Raw genomic sequence first — 14,389 nt, forward strand, 5'->3', positions numbered from 1 at the left:
TGGAAATAGGAGATGGTCCAGATTTGGGTCCATATCAACCTGTGGAATGGAGGCAGACTTTTTGATGAAGGAAGACTGCAGAAAAGACCTATAGATGCATGGACACTCATTCCCAAGAGGTCTTTCCTTTTAAGTAGAAAGGACTTTGTGTGTTGGTTGAGGAAATATTAATGATAGAACACAAAGCAATAATCAGGCTACAAAAAAAGGAGTCAATACCATTTTTCTAATTAGCCATATATAAAATGTAAAATATTGATTTCTAGTGGTAAATAGACACATCAAGATGAAAATAACAGCAATGAAATCAGAGCAAATGATGAGATCATGGGTAATTTTTTGTATTTTTCTTTGTTTTTAAAGTTTTCTACATTGAATATATATTTGCATTGAAATATAATATTATTTTGAAACAATGAAAAAAATAAGTCAAAAAAATAAGCAAGGGTATTAATAGGCAATAAAGAAACCAACAAATATAATGAGCAACTAACTTAAGAAAAAACTATCCAAACATGCGTGTAGTAAAAAGAAATTCAAGGTAAAAAAAAAATCCCAGCTAGATGCCATTTTAATTAACTGATGATTTTTTTAAAAGATTTATTTGAAAGAGAGAGAGAGAGTACAAGCAGGGGGAACAGAAGAGGAAGAAGCAGGCTCCCCACTGAACAGGGAGCCCGATATGGGGCTTGATTCCAGGACCCTGGGATCACGACCTGAGCCAAAGGCAGATGCTTAACCAATTGAGCCATCCAGATGTACCAATTAATTGATGATTTTAAAAAATTATTCCAATACCTAGTATTGCTAATAATATAGAGAAAATGGCTCATAAACGATGATATCAGCTAAATTGCTGCTATCTTTTCTGGAAGAAAACTTTTCATTGTTTATCATTCTCCTTAAAATGGTCATACCCTAAGGGCCCAGTAATTTAACGTCCATAAAATATTCTAAATAAGAATCAGGTATGTGCATCATGACTTATCTTTAGGGGTATTTATTACCATTATTTAAACAGCAAAAACTATTAAAATATAAATGTCCAAAGGTTAATATTCTACAGGTAATTAAAATCATGACCTTAAGAAGAGTTATGGGAAAAAAAAAAAGCAGAGTTATGACATGGTGGAAAAGCTGAGTGAAAAAGGCAGATCACAAAATAGTATATCTGATGTGATTACAGTTTTGTTCATAAAATTGAATGTGAGAGGAGTAAAATGTTAACAGTGATTGAATATAGGAGAGTTGGACGTTCTTCCATAGACATTGTTGAATTTTCTCAATGTTCTACAATAAGTATGTATTATGTACACACATAAACAGGCATATTTATAGAATCAGGACTTTTTAAAATAAAATGTTATTTTAAAAGTAAAGCAAGGTTCTGGAGTGGGGGTTTACAGAGCAACAATGGGAAGAGGCTAGAATGATTTGTATAGTAATGAGCTAAAGTTGGAGACATCAGTATGGACTCATGTTTAACTTGATATAAATACAAGTAGTTACACAGAGAGATATTTATAGATGTGGGTTTATGCACAGGTTAGTATACACATAAATCTCCTTGCTCTGTCAGCTGAGAGGGTCTAGAAGTAATGATACCTCAGTAGTGTCGAGCACACCAAATGCCCAGATCTTGGTTTCTAATACCATTCCTCAATAAAAGAATAGGACTTTTTAGAGGAATGGCTGATTCTGGGACTAAGACCGGAAATACACAAAATTAGCCTGGAATAATCTTATAGTATCAATAAATAAGGAAGTGCTAAAAATTAATAAATAAGCTCATAATAATGAGAGTGTCAAGGAAGCCAACAGAAATAAGCTCCCAATGGCTGAAGCTGGAATGATCTGAGCAATGAAAAAAATGAAGTAGTATCGGATTATATCCAAAGTATAAAATAAATATTCATGAGTCAGTACTGGTATAAACAAATTATTGAATAAATAAATGGGTAAAAAGAGACAAATTTCTTTTGCAGAGGTATTCTAAATAATGTATGTAGATACACCCCGCTCAAGGAGGTAAAGCATGACTCCCACTCCTTAGCTATGGCTGCATATAGTCAGTTCCTTCCAGAAGTGCACAGTGTGGAAAGCAGGAGGGGAGAGTAATTTTACAGTGGAGAAACCTGACAAACACAACCTCAGCCAGGTAATAAAGACCAAGATAAAGAATGGTAAGTCATCCTGACAGTATGCACCCTTGATATGATGTGATGAAAATGGTATGTTAGCCCTGTGAATTTCTCAAAATCCCATGATGCCAGTCTAATCAAGAGAATAGCATCAGACAAATCCCACCCAAGGGACATTCTACAAAATTATCCCACAACTACTCCTCAAAAACTCATCAAAAACAACAAAAGTCTGAAAAAATGTCACAGCCAAGAGAGGAGTCTAAGACTTGATGACTAAATGTAATGTGGTACCCTGGATGGTATCTTGGAATGGGAGAAATGATATTAGGTACAAATTAAGGTAATGTAAATAAATTATGGCCTTTTAGTTAATAATTATGTATCAGTGTTGATCACTAATTGTGATAAATGCACCATACTAATGTAAAGTGTTAATAATAGGGGATATTGAGTGATAAGTATATGGAAACTCTCTGTACCATCTTTATAATTTTTCTGTAAAAGTATCCTAAGAAATAAAGCAAGGTTATTTTTTAAAGCAAGGTTCTGTAATAAAATACAATAAAAGCATTTTTAGAAATTATCTCTGCAGGATAGATAGGAGGAAAGCCAAGTTGTTTCTGTAGAAAAATATTGTATTAATTTCAATTACCACATAGCTAAAAATACATACTAAGTGGAGGAATATTTTTCTCTTAAGGGAAAAGTGAAATATTACATTTTTCTGAATAGATGTCCATAAGGCAGTGATTTCACTCTTATTTATCACCAAGTAAGAGAGAAAGCAGTGAATTTATCTGAGGGAAAGGCATACCTAAACAAACATTTTAAGAGGAATCTAGGGAAGAATCTGCCTCTGAAGATAAGCTACTCCAAAATCCAGAAGAAAAATTTAAGAACCTGGTTAGGATTCTCAAAAAAGGACAAAAAATAATAGGTTCTATAAATAATGAAGAAATGATCAAAATGAATAAGCAAAGGAAGATGAGTGATTTAAGGAAACTTAAAATGTAGTAGAATGAGAATCAGCATTACAGACAATAAAGTACACTATGTGGTCGATAGCAAACTTAAGAATACCTCTCAGAATCTAAAATAAAGGGACAAAAGATTAAAATGAAAAGAGAAAATATGATAACCATGGGAAAATGGAGAACAAAGATGATGTTTAAAAAGTACCACTGAAAAACTAAATAAATAAATTAAAATTTTTAAATAAATAAAAAAATAAAAATAAATAAAAAGTACAACTGAAAAACTGGAAAACTAGAACAGAAGGAAAACTGGAGATATAGAAGAAGAAAACAGTGGTGAGCTTAAGACTTACCACTTTATAAACATCTAACATGTTAACCATTTTATACAAAGAAAATAGTCATTTACACGTAAAGGTAACACAATAATATTCTCATATAAACAAGAACCCAGAAAATATACTTTTGTTAAAAAAAATACTTAATTATATAATAATTAAGTATTAATATTAAGTATATAATATTACTATTATATACTATATGCTACTGTAATTAAAATAAAAGCCTCAGGAACGGAGCAACCATAAAGAACCCAGCAATAAACACTGAAATCATTCAACATAGTTAAGTCCAAATAGCTGTTTTAAATATAGTTTTAAAACTGAAAGTGAATGTAAAAGTCACAATGTAATAATATCTGGTACTAAAACCTGTGAAGAAAGGGGAAGTAAACTATGCTAAATACTTTGTCTCAAATGGGAGCTGGAGGGTTGGGAAGCCCAAAGATATTCCTTTGCTCCTGACCCTACAATTAGAAAAAAACAACCAGAGAATAAATTTGAAACACTGAAGATAACCACAATCTATTAGCTGGAATTCACACAATCTATTAGCTTCTAAAACACAGACAAATATAACAGTAAAGTCAATATAATCCACACAACGTAAGATAGAAAATAAAGGAGATATTAGGGAAGTGCAAAAGATAAAACACATGAGTTAAGGTTACAGTAATCATATTTACTATAATAACCAAAGTGAATGTTGATTCATGCCTTAAACTCTTAAATCAGGCCCCCAAAACATGTTAAGCCAAAACCCACATTTTTCATAAAATGTATATACATGCGATGCAACATATATATGTGATATAACGTTTTAAAAATAAGAGAATACAAGAAGGCATGGTAAAAATGTAAAATGAATACTAGAGGGGAAATAAATCTAGGCAAGAAAATTAAATGAAAAAAGGGTGGGGGAGACACTTTATCATACAAATGGACATCATTCCAAATGAAGAAGATACAGTGCAATAGTCAGCAAGTACTTATCAATTCCCACAGCTTTTCAGGGGTAAAAAAAAAATTCACATGAAACATTGCTCAATACTACTACAATTCAAAATAATACATATCACTTTTTTGAGTTGCTCTGTTCCTTACAATATTCCATTTAGATATATAAAGAAAAAACTGTTAGAAATACAAAGAAAGCTAGCACAAATACTGTGATTTTGTGAAACGTCAACATACCATTATTGTTAATAGAAGATAAATCAGACAAAAAATATGCAATCTAAATTATAAAATTAATAAGTTTAATTTTTAAAATGGGATAATGAGAGAGCACATTTTCCTGACGATAGAAAACTGATATAGAACACATAAAAATGCAAAATTCAATACAATTACATGTTAATAACAGACAATACCTGAGAATAATTGATCCTGAGAATAATCCTTTTAAAGTAAATCCTTTTAGGGATGTCTGGGTGGCTCAGCGGTTGAGAACCTGCATTCTGCCCAGGGCATGATCCTGGAGGCCCAGGATCAAGTCCCAGGATTGAGTCCCAGGATCGAGTCCCACATTGGGCTCCCTGCATGGAGCCTGCTTCTCTCTCTGCCTATGTGTGTGCCTCTCTCTCTCTATCTCTCATGAATAAATTTAAAAATCTTAAAAAAAAAAAAGTAAATCCCTTTAAAAGGAAGTTCAAAATTTCACAAGCATTGAATAAAAACTCAAGTGGAACTTTATCATGAAAAATGAAACAAAAAAAATGTCAAGGTAAGTTTATTTTATTGCCCATTTAATGAAATTAAGGAACAAAAATATTGATTTTGGCATATTTGTTCTGAGAAAATTTGGGATCTCATATAACATCCTTCATGTTTGAACAATAAAAAGAGTGGTTTTTATGAAAAGAAAGATCAAAGCTTTATCAGTCTTCCAAAGATCCATCCCATGCTTTTCTATTTAGATATTTCTCCTCTGAAGCTGTCATGTTATCACCTCGTAGCTTCCTCTTTATTCTCTTGCATTGCACCCCATCCTTAGTTGTTGAAGAAATCTGAGTGATTCCAATAGTTCTCCAATATCACCCTCAAGCTTACAAAATTCTACAGGCTCTGTTTTTAATCAAAGATAAAAGATTGCTTTGTTTTGTCAGGAAGACATCCTACAATCAAACCAGCTAGAGGTGACTGGACAAAGAGATCTGACCAGTTAGACAGGTAAAGACCCTAGTCTTACTAGTGAAGAGACCTTTAGGATGAAACCAATTTCATAAGTGATTAATTCATCTGTGAACATTTCATGTTATGACAGTTTTCCTCCCCTATACAGCTTCATAACTAGGGAGTTAGATACTGATGTCTCTCCCCTTCATGGAATGTAAAATTCTGTCCTACATAATTAGGTGTAAGAAGATATTAAAATTGCAATGGCAGGTTATCTAGAAGTTAATCACAATAAAAACAGGTGATATCAAAACTACTAAGATACAGTCAAGGTGTTACCAGTGGGGGAATTTATGCAGTTAAATGCCTTCGTTATTAAATGACATTGAAAATAAACTAAGCATTTAATTTTGTATAAAACTGTGAAAAGATATGAAATTTAAAAACAAGGAATTAAAGATATAAATGGAAATCAAAGAATAAATCTAAGCTTTGATTCTTTTAAAAGATCATAACATTCCAAGACTAGGCAAGAGAAAGAAGGGAGGGAGGGAAAAAGGAGGAGGGAGGAGGAACGAAAGAAATGAGGGAAGGAGGGAGGGAAGGGAATGCACAAAGCACAATTATATAATGCTACGCATGGTGAAAAGGTCTTCAGTTGTAAAGTGATCAGGTTTGGGAAGACTCAAAGTCCATTTGTTCTTAAATCGAAATTAACAATATATAGTGACTGTTATCGCCATCTGTTGGTGGCAGTCAAGAGTTGACACTTTTGCTCTGGCTTTGTTCACATCTAAGAATCTTGTAAACTGAAATTTCAAAATGGTTTTAAATGTATAACTTCTGAATATTTAAATGGTACAAGATACCTTAGAGGCTATGTCAATTTTAGAATCTTGATGGAATTGAAAATGTGCTGGAAATTATAGTTAAAATTGACTTAAGAAGAGGTAGAAAAGTCAGAAACACAAATGACAATGTAAGTCAAAATAATTTTTCCCCAACATGTGTTAGAACTAGACAGGTGAGTACTTATAAGAGAGGAATTTAATTCCTATACTCTTGAAACTGTCCCAAAATATATAAAAAGAGGAAGACCTTCTAATTAATTTCATAAAATCAGTAATTCTGATACTATAAAAAGTCTGACAAAAATAGCCCCCGAAAAAAGGAAATTTGCAGATAAATTAAAATTATCAAATATGGAAGCAAAAGTCATTCAAAAAATTATAGCAAGTTAAATAAAATCATATACTCAAAGACTAATATATGGTCTCCAGTGAGCACTACATCTAGATGTGCAAGGATAGTTAATATTATGAAATCATCAATCTGATTCACCATGGTAATAGAACCAAACAGAAAAGCTCTATGAAGATCTTGAAGGGTAAAAAGAAAACACTTTAATAATATGCAATGCATGCCTGTTTAAACAATGCTACTGCAGTAGGGTGAGAATAATAGTTCATAAACATCAATAACATTTCCTCTCCTAAAATCAGGAGTAAGAAAACAATGCCTGGAATAACCATTGCTATCCAATATTATCTTGTAATTTTTGGTCACTGTAATAAGTCAGAAAAAGAAATAAAATGCAAATTACAGTAGTATATATAACTATTTGTTTTCAAAAACCAAAACAATCAACTAAAAGCAAATAAGTAAAGAAGCAAAGGGAAAAACAGAGAGAGAGAGACAAATCAAGAAACAGACTCTTAACTATGGAGAACAAACAGATGGTTTCCAGAGGGGAGGTGGGAGGGAGTCTGAGTGAAATGGGTGAGGGGGATTAGGGAGTGCACTTGTTTCAATGAGCACTGAATAATGTATAGAATTGTTGAATCACTATAGTGTACACCTGAAACTAATATATAACTGTATTAACTACTGGAATTAAATTTAAAATTTAAAAACAATAATTTTTAAAAATGAGTTCAGAGTTCTAATTTTATTTTAAAAATATTCATGAAACAAGACAATAGCCTTCCTACATACTAGTTATAATTATTTATATAATATCATGGGAGAAAATTATTTCACAAATGTATCAAAAACTATGAAATTTCATGAAATAAATTTTAAGTTTAAGACATGCTTTTAAATCCACAAAACTCTGGGTAGTCCAAGTGGCTCAGCAGTTTAGCACTGCCTTCAGCCCAGGGTATGATCCTGGAGACCTGGGATCGAGTCCCATGTCAGGCTCCCTGCATGGAGCCTGCTTCTCCCTCTGCCTGTGTCTCTGCTTCTCTCTCTCTCTCTTCTCTCTCTCTCTCTCTCTCTCTCTCTCTCTCTCTGTGTGTGTGTCTCATGAGTAAATAAATAAAATCTTTTAAAAATAAATAAATCCACAAAACTCTAAAATAATCAAAATGGGTTGGACATATAAAGTAAAATACTGTGTCCATGAATGAGAAAACTTCATATGGCAAACAATCAGTTCTCTCAACTAATCCAAACATATACTATAATCCAACCAATATCTCAGTAGGACTTCTTTTTGAAAATAAATACAGGTTTTCAAAAATACAACTAATCAATACAGAGAATATTTAAGACTTTTTTTTAGGAAAGGAAATAAGTGGGCCTTTTCTGAAATTATTTTAAAATTACTACTAGTCTTGGTGCAGGACTAGAAAAATAAATCAATAGAACCCAACCCAATGTCCAGGAACTAAAAGAAGGATCTACAAGAAAGTGGTGTGTGATAAAAGTGGCAGGTCACAGAGCTGTGTGGAAAATAAGATTATCAATAAATTGTATTGAAACAATTGACTAGGCACTTGGAAAAATATAAAGTTAAACCCTACTCCAAATATACATTTGATTGTACTTAGGTCTTAAATTGTCTACTGCCCTTCCTATGAAACTATACTTCCATGCCTCATTGACATAGACTTAGCCATGTGACTTGATTTGGCCAATTAAACATGAACAGAAGAGACATGGCACATCCTAGTACAAGTTCATCATGCCATTCATTAACTGTTTCCACCATCACCCTTTGTCCCTTGGGCAGGAGAAACAGATATAGGCTGCTTCTTTAGGGTGGGTCCCATTAAAAAAGGCACACCTGGAAGAGCACCAAAGCTTGTCTGCAGCCAATATATAAAGTGAGTGAGAAATAAATATGTACTATTACAAGTCATTGAAATTCGGGAACTATTTGTTACCATGAACAACCTCAAGAAAAATTAAGTGGTAGAGAAATAGAAAGAGGAGAGGTGCTCAGTCCAAATATCTATAATGAACAAGACTGGAGGTTGTTCAAGTTAGTGTTTTACTGCTTTGACAAAGCATGTGTTGAGAATGAATAATTCCAAGGTCTGTCATGAGGACTGCATCATTTGTCCTCCATCATTAGAAACATTATAGAAGGAAGTATATATACAGGATCTCTGTTCAGACTGCCTGAAGGCATGCATGACAGCCAAGAGAAATGGAGAAACATGTTCTGCTCTGATCTGGTCTGATCTTATCATCTCCAAGTTTGAGCCTCCACATGTGCCACGCTGGGATTATCTATCTACTTCTTTATCCAGGCTGAGTGAGGCTCCAGCTATCTCACCAAGAATTTTGTCCTGTATTAATGTTCACTTCACCTGTTCTGTTCTCTTACCATCTTATTCTCTAATAGTGGGGTGAAGGAGGGTTTGTGTTCCCCTATCTGAAAGGCACTGATGGCTGAGATCCACACTAAAGAACCGTTTATCTCCTTTTATGCCAGAGCTAAAGCAGCGTTAGCCCCAAGGATCATTATCTAGCCAGTTCACATTGTATAATGCAGGACTCTGAAAATATGCATATTTCCCTTGTAGACAAAGCATTCCAAAGGCTCCTGAGATCCTGAAATCACCCACCCAACCAGAACAACAGCTGCCACTTGAAATCTTCTAAGTGTGACACAAACTCTTGAAAAGTAAAAGCAGAAAAATTAAGCAAATGAAGTTATAATGCCCAGCAGCCTGCACAAGTAAAAGTAAGTCAAATAATTAGGTCCATAATGGTTTAGCTCTGTAGCAGGTATTAGCAGAGATATAGGCTAAGGATTTAGGATGACAATCTCAAAACATGAGAGATATCCAGGCAACAAGATAAAATGTTTATCCAAATATTTAAAGTGAAATGTTGCAGATATGAGAAGCTTACTATTTTAACCAAAAGCCTTAAAACAAAAACATAGAAATCTTTCAAAAGAAGCTAAAACATTTCCCTGCCTTAGGCAGAATATATGGAGCATAGATTAACCATTTCTATGTGTCTCTGGATAATTAGGAATGTCAACTTTCACACCGTGCTGTGATATACGGATCCTCTTGGGAATTTTCAAGTGCAGAGGGTGCCTGTAGCTACACTAAATGACTTAGAGCTACTATAATGCTCACTTCATATTTTTGCTTTTTATAGGTTTTTTAAGTCTTTTCCTATGTTGTCATAACTCCCATGATTTGAGCATACTTCCAACCATTTAGCCAAGTTTGGATGAAAACTATCTCTGGTAAAAGTACATACGTTAGGAGTATGAACTGCTTAGGTTCCAGCTACTTCTAGCTAGAACTTGTAGAGTATGAAGTTTTTTGCATCTTATTTTCTGCATAATTGCCACTAATTGGCTTTTTTCCCCTGGATTTTCAGCTATGTTGAAGAAAGGTAGGTTTGGTTGGTAGGTGACAGTTGGCCAAATAAGATGCTATTGAATAAAATTAAATGTGTAATGAAGGTATGCACAAAACAAAGAAACAGGGTCCTTGGGAAATAACACAGGAAAAGCAAAGTGTAAACTAAATCAGAAAAAAGGAAAGAAGGGAAAGTCCTTGGCATTTATTGACTCTCACTATTGCCAAGTACTGCAATGAATACATATATTTTCACATTTAGAATTGCATTTGTCTATAATAGAAAACAAAAGTTTGCTTAACAAAAAGTCTAGAAGTTCGTGATTACTGCCTTTGGTTCAATTTCTCAGTGATACTGTCAGAAGCTGGGCTCTTTCTCTTACTGCTCTGCCATCATTCACAAACTGCCTATAACCTTGTGGTTACAATATGGCTGCTGCAGCCCCAGACAACACATCAAACATTCAAAGCAGAATGAAAGGGCAAAGACTATATTCCTGTGAGACTTTGTCTTTTTATTTGGAAGATTGACCTTCTTTGGCAAACTTTCTCTTTCATCTCCTTATCCAGATCTAGGACATAGGCTGCCAGGCTGAGATTCTATTATCCTTGAATAAATTGGGATGCTGTTAGGGAAAGAAAAAAAAGTATGGATGGGGTAAAAGACACTAATAACAATTTTTTTTACTCTAATAGGGAAACTGAGGCTCATGCATGTGACTTATTCAAATGCACACAAGGCTACATTTGAATTTGAACCTATTGCTCTTCTCTCCATGACCATGCAATGGTAGTAAAAATATACCCCCAGACAAAAGACATGAAGAGAAATCTCACAGAGGAAGACATAGACATGGCCAACACGCACATGAGAAAATGCTCTGCATCACTTGCCATCAGGGAAATACAAATCAAAACCACAATGAGATACCACCTCACACCAGTGAGAATGGGGTTAAATTAACAAGGCAGGAAACCACAAATGTTGGAGAGGATGCGGAGAAAAGGGAACCCTCTTACACTGTTGGTGGGAATGTGAACTGGTACAGCCACTCTGGAAAACTGGGTGGAGGTTCCTCAAAATGTTAAAAACAGACCTGCCCTACGACCCAGCAATTGCACTGCTGGGGATTTACCCCAAAGATTCAGATGCAATGAAACGCCGGGACACCTGCACCCCGATGTTTATAGCAGCAATGTCCACAATAGCCAAACTGTGGAAGGAGCCTCGGTGTCCATCGAAAGATGAATGGATAAAGAAGATGTGGTTTATGTATACAATGGAATATTCCTCAGCCATTAGAAACGACAAATACCCACCATTTGCTTCAATGTAGATGGAACTGGAGGGTATTATGCTGAGTGAAGTAAGTCAATCGGAGAAGGGCAAACAGTGTATGTTCTCATTCATTTGGGGAATATAAATAATAGTGAAAGGGAATATAAGGGAAGGGAGAAGAAATGTGTGGGAAATCTCAGAAAGGGAGACAGAACAAAAGACTCCTAACTCTGGGAAACGAACTAGGGGTGGTGGAAGGGGAGGAGGGCGGGGGGTGGGGGTGAATGGGTGACAGGCACTGAGGGGGACACTTGACGGGATGAGCACTGGGTGTTATTCTGTATGTTGGTGAATTGAACACCAATAAAAAATTAATTTATTAAAAAAAAAATATATATATATATATATACCCCCAGAGTATATACCAGAGTAGCAGGAGACGGAAAAGTAGACCAGCCCCACTCACATTTAGAAAATATATTCCTGCATCCCAGCACAGCTACTTCCTAAATATACAAAAAAATCTTTCAAGAAGCAAATTCTTTACCTTTGCCCCGATTTGTAAAGGCAGAGTGGCCACTGCCACAGAGCTGGGAGGGAGAGTGGGGTCCCAAGAGGTGAAAGCCCTACTCAATGCACTGTCCCTACTCCATGGCTCAGGGCTAGCAAGGCTCTTCCTGCCTCTCGCCAGAGCTGCTCACTCATGGCCACCAAATTCATTAGACACATGCCTTGCCCCAGGTATTGAAATTTCAGTACCAGCCTCATCTCTGGCCCCAGAATTCACAAAATTCAATACTCCCACCCCCATTTTTTCCTCCCCTCTCCATCTAATTCTAGAGAATCGAGACAAGACAGTATTTACTCTTGGGTGTTTTTCCTCTTTGTAGCAATACCATCATTTTCAAGCATGCTGCAGAAATTAAAATCATTGTTCCTTTTTGTTTTATTAAAAATCCTGCCTTGGGACACATGATAAGCAACCTTATTAATTTTCTTTTGTATTTAAATGTTTCCAGAAGAAAAATAATGCAGTATTTTGCCAAAGTGTGAAAAGGGAAGTGATTGCACTAATTCTCAGTATTTAAAATCTCTGAGTTCCTATTCATCTCTATGTGGCTTCCATGATTACCGTTCTGAAATTCAGACCCAATCGGCTTAATGATGCCCCATTATCTAGAGGAAGAGTGCTTACCCTTGGGCCCCATGGATGAGCTTCAGAACATCCATTAAATTGAAAGCAAAAATTATACGTGTGTATGCATACATGCATGTCTTTTTCTGGAGAGAGGATCCATAGATTTCATCAAATTCTCTAAGAGATTGGATTAGTTTCCTAAAGCAGCCATAACAAATTACTTAAAACTTGGAGGCTTAAAACAATAAAATTCATTCCCACACAGTTCTGGAGGCCAGAAGTCTGATATCAAGAGGTTCACAGGACCACATTCTCTCCACAGGCTCTAGGGGAGGATCCCTCCTTGTCTCTTCCAGCACCTAGTGGGGCTCCTGGTGCTCCTTTGCTGGTGGTCACATCATTCACACCTCTGTCTTCAAAAAACCTTCTTCCCTGTGTCTCTGTGTCATTTTCTGTCTCTTAAAGTGACACTCACTGGATTTAGGGCCCACTCTAACCCAGCATGGTCTCATCTTGATCCTGACCTTAATTATATCCACAAAAAACTTTCCATACACAGTTGCAGAGGTTTAGAATGAACATCAATGGGGGGGAGGGGTTACTATTCAATCCATTAGGGATCCATGACCCTAAAAAATTAAGAACAAATGATATCCCAAGCTCCTGTGATGACGCCACTGGACATCCTGGATGACATTCCAGGACCTTGAGACTCTGTCACCATCCCATATATCTGACCTCATCTTCTGCAGTCACACTCCAGCTACCCAGGCTGCTCCCAGCTCCTCATACCACTGCACTTGTCTGCTTTCTAGCCTCTCCAGATGTCTTCTCTCCAAGTCTCTTCCATCTTGTTGTGGACACAACACACAATTCAATCTTTGAACCTTCACATCCTTGCTCCATACTTGTCCTAATAGAGAACTCAGCCAAACCCACAACTGACTTTATTTCCCTGAAAGAACTTGCAAACTGAAACCTAACCTACAGTTCTGACTCAACCTGCTGTGTTCATAAGAGTTCACATTCACAAAGACTTCCTTAATTCTCTGAGTATGTGGGCCCACACGGTTACCACCTATGAGATAAGTGCAATCATTACTTCCATTTTACAGTTGAGGGAAATGAGGGTTAAACAGAGTAGATAATTTGTTCAATACCACAAAGCTAGCAACAAACAGCTGTGGTCAAACCCTATATTCAGCCAAGTCCAGAGCCTGTGCTCTTGACCATCAAGAATTTTCCTGTTCAGGGCTTCCTGGCTGGCTGAGTTGGTTAAGAGTCTGCCTTAGGCTCGGGTTGTGATTCTGGGGTCCTGGGATGGAGTCCCACATTGGGCTCCCTGCTCAGCAAGGAGCCTGCTTCTCCTTCTTCCTCTGCCCCCTACTTATGCTTGCTCTCTTTCTCTCATATGAATAAATACAATCTATTAAAAAAAAAAGAATTTTCCTGTTCAAATAACAGGAATAACAGTGAAATTGGAACAAGGCAGAGTGGCAGGAGACAGAAAAGTAGACCAGCCCCTAATTAAATAGGCCTTCGAATGCTTTAAAGATAAACAGTAATTCTGAATGTGGTGGGAAACCAACAAGAACACTGAAAAGCATGATCTAAGAAAAGACCATAAGTTACTCATTAAATGGAGTAGTTTCACAGATTCATTCATTTGTTCATTTGTAAAATGGATATTTTAAAAAATGGCTGTTTATTGAGAACCTATGACATGCAGGGCACAGTGGGAGATAGTGGGAGATACAAGAATGAACATGTTAGATGAGATCCTGG

The 14,389-nt window shown here is 35.8% G+C and overlaps 1 protein-coding gene and 1 long non-coding RNA gene across 3 annotated transcripts in view; one reads left to right on the plus strand and one right to left on the minus strand.

Moving 5' to 3' along the window:
• Nucleotides 1-14,389, minus strand: part of CDYL2 (chromodomain Y like 2) — a 268,630-nt gene that overhangs the window by 171,120 nt on the left and 83,121 nt on the right. The gene's annotated exons all lie outside the window — the stretch shown is intronic.
• The window catches only part of LOC140629873 (uncharacterized), a 38,889-nt gene that overhangs the window by 11,024 nt on the left and 13,476 nt on the right, over nucleotides 1-14,389 (plus strand). Inside the window, exons 3-4 of the long non-coding RNA XR_012027692.1 lie at nucleotides 5,565-5,628; nucleotides 9,390-9,550. This is a non-coding gene — a long non-coding RNA (uncharacterized lncRNA). The remainder of the gene's footprint in view (nucleotides 1-5,564; nucleotides 5,629-9,389; nucleotides 9,551-14,389) is intronic.

Source organism: Canis lupus, chromosome 3 (genome assembly GCF_048164855.1).
Source record: "Canis lupus baileyi chromosome 3, mCanLup2.hap1, whole genome shotgun sequence".
NCBI lineage: Eukaryota > Metazoa > Chordata > Mammalia > Carnivora > Canidae > Canis > Canis lupus.